The sequence below is a fragment of the Manis javanica genome, chromosome 5, assembly GCF_040802235.1.
Source record: "Manis javanica isolate MJ-LG chromosome 5, MJ_LKY, whole genome shotgun sequence".
Classification (NCBI taxonomy): Eukaryota; Metazoa; Chordata; class Mammalia; order Pholidota; family Manidae; genus Manis; species Manis javanica.
In genome coordinates this window covers 108,522,265-108,542,846 of record NC_133160.1, presented here as the reverse complement: position 1 = coordinate 108,542,846, position 20,582 = coordinate 108,522,265, and the positions used below count along the sequence as shown (strand labels likewise).

The 20,582-nt window shown below is 37.7% G+C and overlaps 1 protein-coding gene and 1 non-coding gene across 5 annotated transcripts in view; both read left to right on the top strand.

Annotated features, from left to right (window-relative positions):
* Positions 1 to 20,582, top strand: part of CFAP299 (cilia and flagella associated protein 299) — a 650,695-nt gene that overhangs the window by 471,312 nt on the left and 158,801 nt on the right. The gene's annotated exons all lie outside the window — the stretch shown is intronic.
* On the top strand, positions 10,805 to 10,968 carry LOC140849811 (U1 spliceosomal RNA). The gene has a single exon (XR_012132000.1). It is a non-coding gene; the product is annotated as a U1 spliceosomal RNA (small nuclear RNA).

Sequence of the window (20,582 nt, the reverse complement as noted above, 5' to 3'; positions counted from 1 at the left end):
TTAGATTACCTTAGGTTAAAACTTTGGTAGATGCCAATAAGTCAGTTGAAAGAAAATTTAAGATCTTTACAGTTTTCTTGGAAATAATGATATATACATGTTAAAACTTACTAGGTGCCTGACATTTTACTGCAGCTTAATAGAAATTATTTCATTCAATACACTATGGTATGACATAGGTATTACCATCCTCTTTTACTGATGCTTAGTGAGACTGAGGCTTAGTGAGACTGTTTCAGAATTTTACTGAGGATGCCATAGTTCATTAGTAGCTATATTAGATTTATATTGCTGTGCAACAAGTTACCATAAAGTTAGTGGCTTGAAACAATTATCATTTATTATTTTATAGTACTGTAGTTCAGAAGTGCATGTACAGGTCAGCTCAGTCCCCTGCTCAGTGTCTTAACAAGCTGAAATCAAGGTGTTAACCAGGGCTATGATTCTTCTCTGAGGCTTGGACATCTTTTCCAAGTGCATTTGTTGTTGACATGACTCATTTCTGTGTGGCTGTGACTAACATCCATCATCTTAACTAGCTGTTGGCTGGGAACCACTTTTGGCAACAAGAGGCTGCCCCCAGTTCCTTTCCAGCTGAGTCCCATAGGAAGTTCACAGTGTATCAATTTGCTTTCTCTCTAGCCAGCAGAAGTTGATCGCTCTGACATCAAATACCTCTATTTTCTTCTATGACGGAGTTTTATATAATGTAAAGTAATCACTGAGTGGCAATCCCATCACCATTTGGCATAAAACTTAATCTGAAAATGAGCGATATGCATTATAGTCATAGGTGCCACCCACAACAGAAGGCAAATGACTATACAGGGTATTAGAGCAGGGAGCAGAAATCTTGGAGGCCCTCTAAGAATTCTGCCTACCACGGTCTGCCCTTCCTAAGTGGGTCCCCAAAAGACTCATCCCATTATGGCATCAGCTGTAGTCCAAAATCTTATCATCTAAATATGAATTTCATCATCTCATCAAGTCAAGTCCAAAATGGTAGCTCAATTTCCTTAGCTTAAGGTAAAACAAATTTAATCATCTAAATCATCTTAATGAGTGGCAAATGAGGCTTCTATTATATTTCATAAATACAATTCCTGGGGCACTATGCCTCTCTGTCTGTGGACCTATCAAAGGAAAAAGTTACCTTCCCACAATATTTCCAACATGCAATGGTGAGACAGGCATAGAGAATAATAGCTATGAACATTCTGGTTCAAAAAAGGGGTAATGGAAGGTAAAAAGGTGTCACCGGTCCAAACCAATTCTGTAATCTGGCTGGCAAATGGGAGTTTCTTGATTAGTTTATAAAGACTGTAAAATTCTCTGTGTCTCTTGGCAATTTATCAGCCTGATTCCTGCCTGTAGAATTTCCAGGGTTCTGACAACCTTCTAACGTTTGTACTTCTCTTATCTTCTTCAGGCCAAGCTTGGGGTGTTTCTGCTGATACGATTCTTTCAAGGACTTTGTGCATCTTCCATGGATTTCCATGGTATTCACTCCATTGGACAAAAGCCATACCCACAGATCTATTCTTTCTTTTTGGCTTCTCTTCTTAGAGGTCCTCTGGTTTATTTGAGATCTGTGAGGCAATGCCTCATCTCTTAAAACAGCTTTCATGTAACTAAATTCTCCAACATTACACTGTAAGTGGCAAAAAGAACCCAGGCAGCACCTTCAGTACTTTGCTCAGAAATCTCAACTTTAGGTCCAAGTATGTTGATTAAAAGCTCAGCTTTGCACTTAAATGCAGGAGACAGTTTTTCTAATAAGCATTATGCCATTACAAGAATCTCTCTTCCTCTTTTAAAGTCCAAATGAGATACATATAATACTAACATTTCTGCACTCCAAACATCCCCTCCAGAGGTGTGTATCCTTTCACACTTCTCTTATTTGCTAGTGTAAAAAGGTACAAATACATGTCTGTGTATCTAAAGTTTATTTTATCTTTTCTTTCAAAAACACATTTCTTTGAAATCAGTGTGTGAGCCAGCTACCTCCTCATTTGGAGGCTCAATTACAGAAATTTTTGCTTCCAGCCTCCCTCAGGTTGTTTGCAGAATTCAGTTATTTTGGTTGTGGGAGTAGGATCCCTGTTGTGTTGTTATTTGGCAGCTGGGGACCACTGCCAGCTCCTAGAGGCTGCTTCCAGGTCCTTGCCTCACAACCCCCCCGCAGAGGCCCTCTCACACGCAATTTGTTCTGACTTCAGGATGAACAGAAATGATCCTGTCATTTTTTAAGAGCTCGTCTAATTAGACCCACCTGGATTTTTCCCCCCTTTTGATTAACTCAAAGTCAGCTGAAAACATAACCAATTATAGGAGTGATATCCTATTATATTCTCAGGTTCTTCCCATATTCAAAGGGAGAAAATTATAGTAAGTATGCATACCATGGGGTGAGTATTGTGTGGGTCATTTAGAATTGTGCCTACTATAGTGGCCGAGCCATAATCCAAATCCAGATCCCTGTGCACTACAGCCCCCTCCCTTAATAATAGGCTGTACTGTCTTCTCTTGAAGTTATTTTGAAGCATATTTCTTAGTTAACATGTTAAAAGCATAGATGTTCATGCTTTTTCAAAGTATCAGGCACAAGCCAAATTTATTTACCTCCCACTGATGAAGAGGTTCATATGTGTTCAGAAATGTAGGTATTTGCTAGAGAAATATTTTAAATATATAAACATTAATTGAAATACTGACTGGTACTGCTAATATAACTACATTTCTTCCTACCTGATCAATTCAATTGAATAAAATCTATTATATGTCTTCAACCAATGGAAACAACAATGGCACATTACAGTTTGTCTCCTCAGCTCACATTACTAGTTCGAAGTCTATTCAACTAGTAATAAATGGTAAAGTGCAAGATGGACTTTTTTATCTCTGTTTATCAACAGACTGAACATAAACTTCTAGGTCTGACACAGTGACCCTGTCATCCCAGGGACACATACTCCTTCTATGTTATTTTTCAACCATTCTAAATACATGTCTCTCATTATGTACTGTAAGTGGCTTCTCTGGTCCCTGCCATAACTCCAGCTAACATGGAAAATGGGAAGAACAGAGAGGGCATGGATATTTCTATTAAAGAGAATGACTAGAAGTTATTTCCTCTCTCATCCCGTTTTTATGGAGCCTAGTCAAATGGCCATTCCAAACTATAAGGAACTCTAAGAAATTTAGTCTATGCTGAACTATGGCAGATCCAGCCTAAAGTTGTGTTATTATAGGAAAAGGAAAAATGGAGTTCAAAGGACCATTAGCAATGACTGTCATGTGTTTTGTAATTTCTGCCCTGAGTTTTATTGCCAATACTTTAGGTTGTTATCGCCAGTTTAGATCTGCCCATTCTGGCTAATGAAAGGTAGGCAAATATTAGTAAGAAGAATCACTAATGAAAATCTAAGATATGAAAACCTAGAGTTTTGCTAGCTTGGGGAAGAGAAGCACCTTTAAGATACCAAGAAAAGAAACAGGTAATAAGGACAGATTATCAATAAGAAATGAATGGAAATTCTTCACTTTACAAAGGACATTATAAACATCAATGGAGCATGAAGGAAAGTGACAAAAACATGTCAAGATTTGCCAGAAAAAAATATGATGCAGGCACCTGATTGCTTCAGTGGATGTCAACCAAAGGGGATGCGACTGGCCATATAAAGACAGGAACACAGCTATGTGGGCAGCAGGCACCATCAGTTTTAGTCAGCTCTGATTCAGGTGATGCTTCCTTTTCAGAAACTTGTCCCCTCCACTGAGAAGAATAGTGACTCCTATTAGTCATCAAACTGAACTCTCACATTTGTCTATAACTACATGAAAAAGCACATTTTTCTAATATGCATTGCTTTCTTTACATTATTAAAGTTATACTAATGACAGTTATAATCAGTGTAATCCTAGAATCAGCTTAGCTCTGAGAGATAAAAGGAATGTAATGAAATACCATTTATCTTTAAGAATTGTGGCCTGGTTATACTGTAAGAATATGAAACAAATTCAGAATAGTATGAAGCAGAGACTAGGGTATGAGGCTATTGACTGATACCAAACAGAAGAAAATCTCTGTTAGTTTTTTGAGTTGAGAGGCCTAGTGCTACTAGCCAATTCCATTTGGAAGGTATGGACTTGAATCCATGGCTGTTACAATGACTAGAAAAAGTATAATTGAAATACTTCAAAAGAAAGTTAATATATTCAATTTATACATGAGCTGTAGTTGAAAGTGTTTCAAAGAATTTAACTGACTTTGTAAATGGTAGAGATTGTTAAGAAATTTTAGTTTGTTTATATTAGACTGCTTGTACATCAATCAAAAGTTCTCTTGAAGATACTGTTAAAATTTACTCAATTTACAAAGAGACTAATGAAGAAAAATATAAGATAAAATTTAAACTATGAATTTATTGTTTAATATTAATTTAACAAACCCAAATAATTAATTTTTTCAGGCACACAAATTATCCTCAGAATCATCAAAATTTTAGACAGGTATATATGCTTTTTCAGAGAAGCATACTATTACTTTATATTTTTAAAAGCAAAAGTAATACCAATTTAAACAAAACAAAGTTACATGTAAAAACTAAATAATCTTTCTGCACTTCCAAATACCCCCTTCCAGTGTGTATATCCTTTTGCATTTTTTCCTCTGGTAATAGAAATATACACATATATATGTGTACTTAGTTTATTTTCTTTTTTAAAAAAACACATTTCCTTAGACCAAGACTTAAAAAACTAATTCACAAAAAAATGTCTAAAAAAATATGTGAAAAATATTCAGACTCAGCTTCAATTAAATAGATTATATTAGGATAATTACATAATTTTCATATTTCAATCTGGTATTGAATAAGCATTGTTGGCAAAATTAATGATGTGAAATGAGTGTTCATATACATGGGTGATGCTCTTGAAAATGGTCAGACATACTTCAGTGATATGTGACAAATAGCTTATAATGTCCACATTCTGTGTTCTAATGATCCTATTTCTGAATATTTGTGGACAAGGATATTCATTAAACTTGTACTTGTAAAAAATTTGGAATAAATTAAATGTCCAAAGGAAGGACTCATTAAAAAATAATGCTTACATTTGGTGAACTATGATATAGACATTAAACTGTGTTCTCAAAGAATTATGGTGTGGGGATATACATATATGTGTGTGTGTGTGTGTGTGTGTGTGTGTATGTGTATACACCCTGTATATAAACCTATTAAACCTGCTTCTAATTAAAATGAACATATAAAATAGAGATATTTATGCCATTTGCGGTATAAAAAAGATAGGAAAAGTATTATAATTTTAATATCTCAGGGTAGTAGAATTACAAACTCTTAAATATGTTTCCTCTGTTCTCTGTATATCCAGGATTTCTTCAGCGAGTGTGCAATGCTTTAATAATCACAAACAATAAATGATTTAAAATTTAATAATAAAATAATAAAATAATGAGTAGTCAATGTTCTGTATTCATTCATATATTTACTGAATCCTGATGAGATCTCTTCCATGTGTTAAGCACCATATTTATTTTCTTGCTAGGTGGCTCTGTTTAGTTGATGTATTTTTAAGTCATCTAGCTCATCAGTTTGGGAATGAAATTAGAACACATTCTTCCAAATTCCAACCAAGTATTCCTTTCCCAAGACTACACTGCAAAATAAGAAATAATTTGAAAATTAACTAAAGTAGCACCAGAACACTAAAAGTGAAATAAAAAGCAAAAACAGTGCACATATGTTTGCACAAAAGTTAAAAATCTTGGGCTGGTGAGAATTTTGGAGAATATTTTTGAAAAATTGTGTATCCAAATAAAACAAGTTCGTCTGGGATGCAGATTAATAAACAAGATGGTTGTATGAAGTGAAAAAGGCATGAGTCTTTGTTTGCTTCGACATTATTTTTAACACATTGAAATATTCAAGTAACTGATTTGAGTTGCAATTTAGGAACCAGCTGAGTCAACAAAATAAATATGACAATTTGATGCCATTTGAGGATATTGGCATTTTATAAAAGAAATTGTCTTGTAGAGTAGATGGTGGTTCTGGCTCATATTACATCTCTTTTAGACCTGTTTCTCCCCCTGGATGATCATTTTCACTAGGTTCATAGCACACTCTTGCCAACTCTAACACCATGGAAATAATTTAAAAGGTGCAAGGATAAAAATGCTTCAAGAAAATACAGGCTTTTATATGACTGTTTAGGATACAAGGGTATACTCATGCAGGTGATCAAGAGAGGGAACATACAGGTGTATCACTGCTAATTTGGCAATTTTCACAATTGTTTTAGGACCACTGCCAGGATTTCATCAGTCTGTGCTTCCATTTTCTCTGCTGTGTTAGGCTAAAGTTGTCCAGCCTCTACGTGAATGTTTATAAAACCAGAAAGCTCTCAGTCTCTTCCAGGTTCTTAACTTGGGGTCATAAATGCCATGAGAGTGCCTAAATAAGTTTTGGGGATCAGGTAACACCTTGAAGTTCTATGTTAATTTTTGGATATGTGGGTTAGCTTCTATACTTAACCAAATTCCCAAAAGTGTCAGTGACCTCAAAAGAATTAGAACAACTGCAAAGGCAGCTGATTCCATTTTCAAACAGCTCAAATAATTGAAAAGGCACATACAAAATGATATTAGAATAATTTCTACCTTTCTATCCCCAAAACCCTCTGGGACAATACAGAATAAGTCTAGCCCTTTATTCACTCTTCTTAATAGAGAAATATTTGCCTTTTGGAAGGAGCCATAAAATGTTTTTCCTCTTTGAAATATAACTTGTCTTACCTGTTTGGAAACTGCATTTGCTACAATTACATGAAATATACTGAAACTATGGATGTAATAGAATACACAACAAATAATACATAATGTTTTATTTGTAATTACATACTATTATATACTATGTCTAATTATATAACCTGTTGGGAGCCGGGGCTATGTCCCTTCCCCCACGTCTGAACGCAGCATGGGAAAGCACAAGCTTGAGAGCAACCGGTGCAGTCCTTGGAAGTTATCTGCTCACAAAAACATATCTTGTCCTTGAAGATGAGCCAAGACTCCTCGCTCTGAAAATAGGGAGACCTTGAGGATGTGTGAAAACACCTCCCCGCCAGCGCCACCTAAGGTCCAATTATCTCCTGACCCACCCCTTACTTGCTACTTGTATAAATTGAGCCTGTAAACAATAAACTTTGCCAGCTTGATCAGACACCCTGTCTTGCTGGTCGTTCTTTGTGTCCCTTGCTTGTTCATTTCTGCAGGCGTCTCCGGCTACACTCCACGTTAATCCCGCGGGTCGGGACAACTGGCGCCCAACGTGGGGCCCCCCGGGACTCCTGCTGAAACGTCTGCTCGGAAGCCCTGGCCAGGCATTCATTTGAGTCACCGCACGGGTATTGACCTGATGTCGACTCTGCATGGAGAAGGATCACTGCGGCTCACCCGTCCGTAACACAGATCCTTGAGAGGTGAGTAGACGAATTCCCCAAGCAAGATTCCAGACAACCTCTTGGGTGTTCAGCAGTCCATTTGATCTTATCACTTTCCTCCAGTTTGCTGCCGCGATTTATTCCTTGTTTTGTTCACTGGCCGTTCCTCTCTGAAAACCTTGTGTTTACTTTGGGCTAAAGGTCGTCCACCTCGAAGGCATACCCAGGGGACTCCGACTCCAGAGTCCCTGCCCTAGAGGGTCCGAGCAGGCGGATTGTACCTGCCGACTGTCCTACGTAAACAAGGGCTCGTCAGAGCTGACGAGAGTGGCTCCAGTGTTTCAGGACATTGATGTAGTTGCGGCTACATTGGAGGAAAAGTTTCAAATTTTTACAGTGCAAGGGTTGCGGCCATAGTGATGGGCAACTCTCTGAACTCCCATGAGGTTTTCCTTACTGGACTCAAGGAGTCCCTCAGGACACGAGGAATTAGGGTTAAAAGAAAAGACCTTAGGTATTTTTTTACTTTTATCCATGAGACTTGTCCATGGTTTCCCCTAGAGGGCACTATTGATCACAAACAGTGGAAAAGAGTTGGTGATGCCCTTCAAGATTTTTATCGGACCTTTGGCCCTGAAAAGGTTCCCGTCTCAGCATTTTCATATTGGAACCTTATTCATGACGTCCTTGAGGTTCATTCACAAGATCCTGACATTAAAACTATAATCAAAACAGGAGAAAAAGCTCTCAGAGAGGACTCCCGACCGCCCTCTGCCTGCCCTTCTGTAGCCGTAGATATTCCTGATGAACCCATAACCCATACTGACAAATCCCCCGAATCTCAACCAGACACAGAATCTCCAAATACCCATGATAAAATTGATACCCAGGACATGGCTGATCCCCCTAAGATTCCAAATATTTATCCTGCACTTACGTCCTTTAAATCGCAAACTGAAGAACCCCTAGAAAATCAGACCATCCCTTGCCAGGCTGAAAGAGACCCCTGGCGCCCTACAGCGCCACCCTTTTATAATACCACCTACATAGGTTATAGACCCCCTCCGTATAATCCCACTCTTCCAAAAGGCGCCCCCATACCTCAAAATCCTACTCTAGAAGTACTTCATAACTTATCTTCTTCCACTGACCCCATCAGGCAAGTAAAACTTTCTCTAATTAAAGAAGTCTCTTCGCTTAAAGAGATACTACAACAAAAGCGTGAACATGTTCAGCTCGTTAAAGAGATTAAAGCCCTTGACTCAGAGCTCACTTCACTACATTCTGCGCATGCTTCCTCGCTTCCTAAAAAACCCACGAAGAATGCGAAACCTAAAAACCCAGTTTTAGCCTTTCCAGTCACCCGCGGCCGCCCGCTCGTCCGTGGTCGCCGCCCAGAGACCCCCCCAGAAGTCGTAGGAGAGAGTGAGGATGAAAATGCCCCCGATTCTCAAGATCCAGATATTTCAGACCAGGAACAAAACCCCGAGGGAGAGCCCTCAGACCATGAAGAGCCCAATACCAACATAAGAGATCCAGTTAAAGCCCAAAAATATCGCCGCCTGAATCTTAAACATTTAAAAGACTTAAAGGCAGCCGTCACCAATTACGGCCCCGCAGCTCCTTTCACATTAGCATTAATTGAAAGCCTGAGTGATCGGTGGCTAATCCCTAATGACTGGCTTTCCCTAGCCCGAGCTGCTTTGTCAGGAGGAGAGTATGTCTTATGGCGTACTGATTTTGTTGAGATATTAAACTTGTCATCATGTCTACTACCCATTCCCTTATCGCTACTGTAATTCACTCGCAGAAGTAGTTTTGCAAAATCGTAGGGGTTTAGATCTTCTCACAGCAGAACAGGGAGGTATCTGTTTAGCCTTACAGGAAAAATGCTGCTTCTATGCCAATAAGTCCGGCATTGTTCGAGATAAAATAAAGATTCTTCAAGAAGATCTCGAGAGAAGAAGGAAAGAACTTCAGAACAACCCTCTTTGGACAGGACTAAATGGACTCCTCCCATACCTCCTTCCTATATTAGGCCCCCTTTTAGGATTACTACTAGTACTTTCTTTCGGCCCCTGGGCTTTTCAAAAACTTACAATGTTAATCAAACAGCAAATTGACTCCCTCGTAGCAAAACCCATACAAGTTCATTATCACCGCCTTGCTTTAGCTGACCAAGGTGTGAATCTTTACATAGAGCCCTGAGCTGGCGACAAAATAAACCAGGAACGAGCTATGTCAAGGTTTCTTGTCCTGTCCCTTGACAACATCTCTGGGCAATTAAGGCGGGTAGTCAATGACGGGTAATTAAGAGGTTGTACCTGCAGAAATACAGGACAGACATAAGACCTCTGATAAAAATAACAGGGGCCGATCTAATACTGGGGCAAGCTCCTATTTATGTAGGCCGATCCAGTATTAGGGCAAGCTCCCCTGAAGATATCAGGCCGACTCCAAAAAGAGGCAAGCTCCTGAAAAACAGAGGCCAGGTACAAAACCTCTAAACCTAAGACAGGCACCGTCTACCCAGTAGATAAAAAGCTCCAAGTTCCTGTCCCAATCCCTCCTAACTCATCCAACAAGCCTTAAGAGACCTGCATTATTTGAAATTGCAGACGGCTCCCCCACTTGTAAATCATAAGATCTAAAGTCAAGTATGGTAGCCAGTGACGGGTAAGATATGGTTGAATAGTAAATACCAACCTAAGACAGGGAGTGGTCGACAGAGGACTATGCCCCCATGACGGGTAAGGATTTACTTCAACCGTACAACCTAAGACAGGCACATACCTTGACCCAGTCTGAGTTAGGCTGGTTATTTTATTAAAGAAAAAAGGGGGAGATGTTGGGAGCCGGGGCTATGTCCCTTCCCCCACGTCTGAACGCAGCATGGGAAAGCACAAGCTTGAGAGCAACCGGTGCAGTCCTTGGAAGTTATCTGCTCACAAAAACATATCTTGTCCTTGAAGATGAGCCAAGACTCCTCGCTCTGAAAATAGGGAGACCTTGAGGATGTGTGAAAACACCTCCCCGCCAGCGCCACCTAAGGTCCAATTATCTCCTGACCCACCCCTTACTTGCTACTTGTATAAATTGAGCCTGTGAACAATAAACTTTGCCAGCTTGATCAGACACCCTGTCTTGCTGGTTGTTCTTTGTGTCCCTTGCTTGTTCATTTCTGCAGGCGTCTCCGGCTACACTCCACGTTAATCCCGCGGGTCGGGACAATAACCCATTCTTATATCCTATAGAATTTTGTCTAATTATCTACATATTATGTATAATATATAACATTAAATATGTATTTTGTATCTTTAAAAAAATTTAAATACTTACCTGGCAGGGGAGATACCATGATCACGAAGGTGGTTTTCCCAGGGCGAGGCTTATCCATTGCACTGCGGATGTGCTGACCCCTGCGATTTCCCCAAATGTGGGAAACTCGACTGCATTATTTGTGGTAGTGGGGGACTGCGTTCACGCTTTCCCCTGATTAAAAAAAAAAAAAAAAAAAAAAATTTAAAATAGAAAAATAGAAATAAATATACTGAAACTGTGTATCCCTTGTTCCTATCCCAGCCCCCACACCAACTGCATATCCTCTTTCTTGTCACTAGGACATTTAATTATTTTATTTCCCCCTCTGCTGAAACACTCCTTTGCTTGCTTTTGCGTTCCATTAAGGCTAAACTCTCTGTTAATTACATCAACACACATCTTAACTGACCCTCTGAAATTTCCCAGCATGAAATATGGAGAAATACAAGTCATGTAGATGTGAAACACTGAAGTCTGAATTAGGGTTTTATCACTTACTAGTTACATAATCTTGGACAGTTTACTTAACATCTCAAAGCATCAGGTTCTTTCTTAATCTATAAAATGGAAATATTAATATCTAATTCATAGTGTTTTAAGAATTAAAAAAGATTCTCTGTACATAATTTTCTAGAATAGCTCTTTCCTTTCCCACTTCCCCACATTGAATTTTTAACAGTGTTTATACTTCCACAGCAATATATTTATGTAGGAAACTAAGGGATGCTTAGAAAATTCTTAGGCCTATGCCACATGCACCCTTCTGCCCTTGAACTCTACTGCCTCCTTTTGCCCTTGGCTTTTGCCACACTGACTTTGTTGCAGTTCCTAGCACTTTCCACACAAACTCCCACATCAAGGCTTTTGATTTTCTCTTTATTTTGTCTGGATTGCTCCCTGCAATTAAAAAAAAAAAAGAAGTATTTCCTCTCCTTCACATCTTTATTTTTCAAGTGAAGTCAGCCTATCAAGATTATAACACTTGCCCCCTTGAAATGTAGATCAACGTGGAGTGTCCTGATAATGCAGAAATCAGGGAAGCTGTCAAAGAATACCGAGATGTGTTGAAAACTGTTTCATAAAAGAAGAAAATGAAACCTAGATGAAACTTCTATTTCTAGGTATTATGGAGTAATCTGTACCAGATCATTTGTTTTACTGCATATAATTATAAGGGCAGGATAAAAATAGGTAAATAAATATATTCAATGTTTTAAAGTAAAGTAGCCAGCATTGAAAGGTCCCACATTCCAGACAGAAATTTAGGTGAGCCAACTTTCTCAGCAATTTTTTACCCTGTAGAATATTAGCCAAATTAGCAAATTTTAGCCAACTTTCTCAGCAATTTTTTACCCTGTAGAATATTAGCCAAATTTTAGGCTGAGCACTGAAGTGAAAGAGAAATTACGGCCTATAGCAGGGGTCAGCAAACTACAACCTGTGGGCCGAATCTCACTTGGTGTGCCCCATGCTCATTGGCTTACATAATGTCTGTGGCTGCCTCTACAAGACAGTAACAGAGCTGAGTAGTTTATCAGAGACTGTAGAATATAAAGCAGTATTTATGTCACCTCACAGAGATGCAAGGATAAATATTGGATTTTAGGACTGCCAGTGAGAAAGGGCCCTGGAAAACACATTTCAGTTGAGACCTCTGAAAGGCTATGCTCTATTAATAAGGGAAATTCAAAATAGACAGCTTCCATAAAACCTAATACCCGCCTCAATCCATCTCACTTCTTGATTGATCAAAGTCCTTGATTTACACCTATTCTTATCTACAACTTGAAGTAAAGTATACCCTCTCAGGGAGAACGTAACTTTGTCCAGAACTTCTATAGTTTTTCAATACTCAGTGCCTCACATTTAATCAGTAACTACCAGAAACATTAGGAAATAGGGACAAATGACAGAAAAGTAAGAGAAAACAACAAATAGTAGGAAGGGACTGTAAAGTGGTCAAGATATTGAAGATACTAGGCAAAGACTTCAAAATAACTGATTAATACATTTAAGAAAATAGATGACAATATTGATAACTCACCACAGAACCATAATGTATGCAAAAACTGAAAATTCTAAAAATGAAAAATACAATTAATGAAATAAAGAACAATAGATAGATTTAAAAGCAGATAAAAACTACATAAAGCCCTGAAAGAAAGGATGGTCAATATATAATGGAGTATAAGAGACATGGGACTGTCATAGGGGTCCTAATATAGAGAAGAAAGATAATGAGGTGGAAACAAAATTTGAAGAGATACTGTTGAGGTTTAAAAAAATGAAAAAGATGTCAAATTAAAAATTAATTAAGCCCTATTATTCCCTAAAAGGGTGATTGAAAAGAAGCCATGCCTATGTATCCAATAATAAATTTTATGAAAACCTAAGATAAAGAGAAAAATTGTTAAAACAGTCAGAAAGAGAAAAAAAAGGTACATTTCACTCAATGAACCTGCAGTAAGACTGACATTGACTATTAACTAGAAAGTACAGAAATCAGATGAATCTGATTAAACTTCTAAATATGTAACTACAGAAAACACAAGAATATAGAGGAACATGTTAAGTGTCATCAGCTATAAAGTCAACCAAATCCAGAATGTCAAAAACTCTAATGGCATATGACCTGATTTCTTTATCAGACAGGTAGGAGGAGGAAGAGGAGGAAGAAGAAGAAATTATCTTGAAATGCATATTACTCCGATGCAGTGTCAGAGCCTTTCTTGTGACGTGATTTCTACTCTCTCCTGCCTTCACACACTGCTAGCACAGACTGCTTTTAAGCTCTTAATAAAGGACTTGTCTCTTCATGTCACACAAAATCCTGCCCTTCACAAAACCCAGTGCACTGTGCCCAGCCCTTCCACTGATTTATAAAGGGATAGGGAAAAATCCACATTTTTTTTAATTATACTTTTTACTTTGTGATCACTGTAGAGTCACATGCAGTTGTTAAGAAATAATATCCCTTACAGTTTTACCTTATGCTAACATCTTACAAACTGTAGTACAACATCACAACCAGGTCTATTGACAGATACGACACACAGATCTTATTGAGATTTCCTCAATTTTACTTCTATTCATTTGATTATATGTACTCAGTTTAGTGCAGCTTTGCCACACATATAGATTAACCCACACATTTTTACTCACATGCTTTTTTACGGATACTGTCTTACCTGAACTATTATAAAAATAATGCCCAACACATGTAGTATTTAATATATGTTCAACAATGTTCTAAGCATTTTACATATATCAACTCAATACTGAGAACAGGCAGAAAGTAGGCACTATTTATTATTTCTGTTGTAAAGGGAAAATCTGAGGCACAGAGAGGTTTAGTACCTTAGCACCTGTGTCACACAGCAAACCAGGGGCAGAACTAAACTTGGCTTTCTGATCCAAAGTCTCTGCTCCTAATCTCTACACTGTATGCCATGACAAATCACTTTATTTTTCAGCTTTTCCATATTTTTTAAGTGGGTCCTATGAAAATGTTTTGAGTCAACATCTCTATTCAATATATTACCTAGTTTTGCCATGGAAAAGCTACTTTTTGTGACTCTAAGGTCAGGTCACAATGTGGCCAGCACCTGACTAGCCACACTCTATCCTGCTTTACTGGAGTGATATGAAGATTGAATGAGACCAGGCAAGTCAGCCGTCTGGCACAGTGTTGGAGAGATCATAACAAGAATATTTGCCTTCTCTTCCCCTTGAATCTGCTGTTCCTTCTCCACTCCACCACAGGGAGGGCCAGACCCTGTCATCAGACATCTGAATTCCTTCGAGATAATAAATTCAGATATTCAGACAGTGTTCATATGTTGCTGTAACAGACTGTGACCCCTTTGTCTTCCTCTAGCCTCTGCCAGCCCTGCCTCCACACTCAACCCCCAGAATGACATGTATTTTCCTTTGCATCCCCTCGGCACATCATTTCCTAAATTTTCACCTTGTTGCACCCCTACTCAGCATTGTAGTGTCTTCTCAGTCTTTGGCTGTCAGCTTTTATTTATTTATTATGGATTTACTTACCTATGTATGTATAAAGTGGTAGTACTCTTCTCTGAAGACAGCAAATGTAAAAGCCTCTGTAAAAGTTTGTGAAAGGTACTGAAAAAAAAAGTCTCCAGAATCCCATTGACCTAGAGTTCTAGGCTCTAAGCTCTAGTGTGAAAACACCTCTACTTGTATTTACTCCACTTTTACATTATTTCCTGCAACTTGATGCCGCCCCCCTCTGGACCTTCCTCTTCTGCTTCCCACATTTCCAATTTTTCTGTCATGATGGTTCATTTTTTGCTTTGACCCCTAGCTTTTACTCTTACCTGAAATGTTCTCCTACCTCCCCTTCACATTTGCAATTCCTATTAATTCTTCAACCAAACTCAAGAAGGTTTTCTGAGAAGCTGCCTCCCATCACTCCACCCCAGCCCCGTATGTTCCTCACCAGTATCACTTGGCTGCAATGGCCTGTACCAATGCATCATTTTGTCATTTAATAATATGTCACCTAGCACTGAGATCTCTTGCTGTTGCTGGTCTCTGTGCCATTTTAAGTCCTTGAATGGCAGTGTCACTTTCTTAGACTCCCATCTTCGCCACTACATAATCTCAGGCAAAGTACTTCTTTGTATTTCCATGGCAACTAGCACAGCATACTATGTGGCCCACCCAGACAGTTCTGTTGAATAAATAACTGAGATATTTACAGCATCACAGTATAGGGTATAGAAATATGATGTACTCAGGTTTACGGGAAACACTGAAATTCTGGGGAGCCTTAGAAACAAGCCGATGATTCTTATAGGCTTCATAGTACCTTTAAAATCAGTAATTCCCTTCATATCTATTGCTACAAACTTTTAGTTAGAAAAATATTTTTCTTTAATCAAATGCATGCAGTTACTGCTAATGACTTGTGCTGAAGGAAATTTGAGTTGAACCTATATACTTAAATAACTGAATGTAGAAAAGACACATATAAAATATAAAATCTAAGCCTGTCAATGATTACACAGTGACTAAGTTGACACAGTCTACATTTATGGTAGAAATAGATTTATAGTTGATATAAATAAAAATCTAAAGAATAAAAAGTGTTCAGTTGATACATTATGCCTATGAATTAGACCCCAAACTCATGTATTTTCATTCTCATGCCAACTCTTTGTGACATTCTGCTATAAGAAATTTATACAAAGTGTATATTACATAATTATAACATATATAAATATGTGCTTTTTATATTTAGATAACATTATCATATCACATTGTTTTCTTTAAAAGAAACATATTTAATCAGGTCAAGAATCCCTATTATGAGATATTAAGGAGGGGAAGAAGAAAACTTAGGTGCCCCAAATGTCTACTGCTGTTCATGAATAATTTAAATAATCCTGTTTTGAGGGAAAAGTCATACCATTTTCTTTGTTTCAGGGAAGATAACATAAAGGGAAATTATTTCATCATCATCCGAACAGTTCTAATATTGTTGATCTTGAAAAACTTAACAGAATGGTTTTAATAATCACTAACAATTTCCCAGTACTTTAAAAGAGCCAGGGCTAAGAGTAAATTTCAAACAAGCCACTCAAGCTCTATGCTCCATTGTCTGTGGAACATGATAACATCACCTACTTCATATCACTATTATGAGGCCTGGGACATACTGTTATTTTTGCCCAGCATCCATCTTACTCTTCTTCTAATCATAACACCCTAGTACCCTGGTTTTCCTCTGGCAACTACCCCTGCTCCACTTTTAACCTGGGTGCTCATAAGAAGAAGCGTGTAAATAATTTAACCTGGCTAATTATGCTCTCCTTTTCCTGTCTTTGTGATTGGGTCACAGACATTGACATTGTCCATTCAGAGCAAAAGTGACACAATGAGATTTTTCTGGGACTGTTGGGAGGCAAAAGCATTTTCTTTCCCACCAGACTGGAACCTAGGAGAAGTTAAGACTGAAGCTGCAGGTGTCATCTTGCTATGAAGAGCTTGAGAACTAAAATAAAATGGGAGCATAAATAACAAAGCCCAAGGATACAGGGAGACCAGGGAGATACTGTTTAAGCCCCGAATCTAGTAGTCTGTGAAACAAGTTCTCCCCTTGTACTTTAATTACCTGAACCAATAAATTCCCTGTTTGTGGGATGGGAGGAAGTTCAGCTTGAGCCAGTTTGAGTTGGGTCTTTTGGCAACTGAAACACAAAGCATGCTAACTATATCCCAGTTCCAAAAACAGGCTGGTGCTCAGGAATGTAACTGAGACTACTTCTGTATTCATCATATTCTGGAAACTATTCTATTGGCTTCACCTAATTATCTCATATAATCCTTACATCCTTATCAGGCAGGATATATTAGTTATTTATTACTGTGTAACAAATTACACCAAAACTTTCATTTATTTTTTCATAGTTTCTGTAAATCAGGAATTATATGGGAGCAGTTTAAGTAATGCTGGCTCAAAATCTCTCATGAGGTTTCAGTTAAAATGTCATTTGGGATTGCAGATATCTGAAGGCCTGACTGGGGCTAGAGAATCCACTTTCAAGATGGAAGACTGATGATGCAATAAAAGAAGCTTTGATATATTTTATGATTCAGTATTGGAAGTGACACTACATCACTTACATAACATAATATTTTTGGTTACTCTAGCTAGCCCTGTTTAGTGTTGGAGGGGACTACACAAGGACATGAATACCAGGAGACAGGGACCATTGGGGGTCGTCTTGGAGACTGGCTAAACACATGGAGTATATCATTATCTCCATTTTATAAATGAAGAAATTAAGGCTTAGAATATTTAAGTACTTTGTCTAATGTCACATAGCTATTAAGTGATGGAAGAAGTTTTGGTAATTAACCAGTCTATTCCAAAACCTACTCTCTTAACCTCAATGCAATGTTTTTAGCAAACTGCCTCAGTAGAAGTTATCCATTATTACTTAATTATAATGTATTCAGCAACTCACTTTCCTTTATAAACGGATGTAAAACTGTAGAATGTAAAACCTATTCGATGTTTATTTCTATCATTTTAATACTATAATATGTCTTTGTTTTTAAAACTATAACATATTAGTAAGGCTTAAAGTAATATATCTCTGCCAAAGACTTTTTCAGAGATTTCACATTTATTATGGCATTTGGAAAAACATCCCTGACATCTCCACTGGCCAGACCCAGTCAGAAGGCAGCCTCCTGCATGGGGCCTTGAGTGTGCTTCTCTAGGTCCGCCTTCAGGGGCACGGAGACGGGCAGGGAAGGGCAAAGACATTCCACAGAGGCAAAGAGAAAAGTACAAGTTCAACTGTTAATTAGTAAATAACTTACTTGGAAGGAAGCAAATTGTAAGTAAAGTTAAAAAGAACCCTATGTAGAACATTTTAAAAAGGATTTTCCAAAAAAATGTTAGCTCACCAAAATATCCTGAGTGGTTAATATTTCATCCTTATTCCTTCCTTCTTCCTGCTTTAAATAGCCTGTCTTTCCTCATCCTTTCATATTGGTTTTCTTTTGGATCAACAGTATATTTAGAAGGCTTTTCCCAGTTCAAAGTCAAGACTTTAATAACTGTTTAAATGTCTTTATGCTCTGCTGTCCACATGGCATGTTTCATATTACGAAACAGCTTTGAGATTGATAAAGAAGACAAGTTGTATCAAAGAATTTATTTTAAAAATTATTTTAGTGGACATATATTGGCTGATATGCTCAACCAAGTTTCAATATCATTTTCAGTGAGAAACTATGTATGACTAAATGGCAAAAAGAAAACTCTTAAATATTTCCCTTGTGCCTGTAGGTTTTGCATTTCACGTTTGATAATCATCTATGATTTTTTTTTTTTTTGCTTCAACCTAAGGTTCTTATTTTACAAGTGTTAGAAGTTCCCTGCTAAAAACATTAGGTCACACTTTCATGGGGATATCTATATATAGCATCCTACTTTCTCACCCCCACCAATGTTATCCCATTTATCACACCCTTGAGCAAAGGTGTTCTCTTACCCATGAAGTCTAGAATTCTTGCAAAGCATCTCTGGAAATTCACCGTTTCATCTGTTTCATCTCCATTAACACAACCAAAATTTCAATCCATATTCTTATCACCCTGGCAACTCACTGCTGGGACTCATGCATTAATGCTGAGACCCAAGCATTCATTTACTGAAAATAGTGAAAATAGGGAATTAATGGGCTCTTACATAGACAGACTTGCTTTGGATAGTAATAAAATAGCAATGTTCTAAAGATAGTAAGGATCATTACAGTGCATGGAGGGCAAGCGGCCAGGATAGAAGTTCTGATCTCTGAGGCATATAGAGCTATCTATTGAAGCCATATTAATAGATATTTCCCCCAGTGATTACTAGAGTTGATATTATCCACAGTGTAACTTTTTTTCTTAAATTGAATGAGTCTATAATTGGTTTCATCAATATAGCAAAGTGCCTTGCTTCAAAACACAGTTAAAGTAATTCAGAATAGTAAAATAATATTTTTTGAGGTACCTTTCTTGGATCTGGCAGTAAAACTCAGTGTTCGGGGCCAAGCAGAACAGAATAATGAAAAAAAAAAAAACGTCTCATAAGTTTTAATGTTTTTTTTTCTTTTAATGTCAGAAGGGACCTCCACATATTTTCTAGAAATTTTGCAATTTAGAATTGCTATTGTCTTTGGCTCTGATTTAACCAGTAAACCAGTTACCCTGGACTCTTAAGACACTCGTGAAAGACATGTGGCTAGTGAAATAGCCCCTCTGTTTAGTGCACTATGGTTTCTGAGAAAGAGCTGTAGTACTGCGGGCTATTTCATGTCATGGTTTTAAAAGCGTAACCTCAGTGCAATTAAATCATAGTCTGAAGTGGAAAGGAGGTGGGGAAGGAGATAATAAAACCAATGAAAACGCTGCTGACCAAATTAGTTTGGTTATTTGATGGGGCAGATACAATAGAGTAAAATGTGGTGATTTGCAATACTATGTACATATTATATAGAGTTCAGGAGGGCTTCGACTTTCAGATTAGCAAAGTTGTAAAGATAATTTGATGCCTATGTGCTTGCCTGCTTTTCAAATATGAAACAATTTAAAAACTGAAGTATAATTATGGACTGTAGTCCTCCTGTGAACATTAATAAAAGCTTGACCAAACCTAAATTATGCTTTCCACAACCTTTTAAAAGTGAAATGAAAAAAAAAACAAACCTCAACCAATTATAGTAACTTGCTATGTAGGAGGTTTGTAAATATATGATAGATTTTGACAGCTGTCTTTTACTGGAACCCTATCAAGACAATCACTAAAATGTTTTGGAATGCTTAAAATGGGGGAATGCTAAATCTGTAGCTGTGCCTCAGCCACTGGAGGCCCCAGAGTTCAAAAGTGTTTTTTGGTTGCTACATTGCTACCAATTCTTGAAGTCAACCACACTCTATAACCCAGATTCCCCAGTGATTAATACAAAATATTTACTTTCAATGTAATCCGTCACTGTTCAAAATGTTTATACCATTTGTGCAAAGAAATTTGTCCTTCTAACACACTTGATCGATAAAAAGGACAAGTAAGATATGCAGAGGTTGCCCCTATAAAACGGGTTGCTGATTATAAAATAATACTTCCAAACTTGTAAGTAACAGATTGCTGTGAAGACACAGGAGGGAATAAATAGAAGTGTGCAGAGATAATCCTTGAACTGTTATTGTCAAGAGTATATTCGCTAATGATGAAGTATAGATAATGTCCTTATATCCTGGTC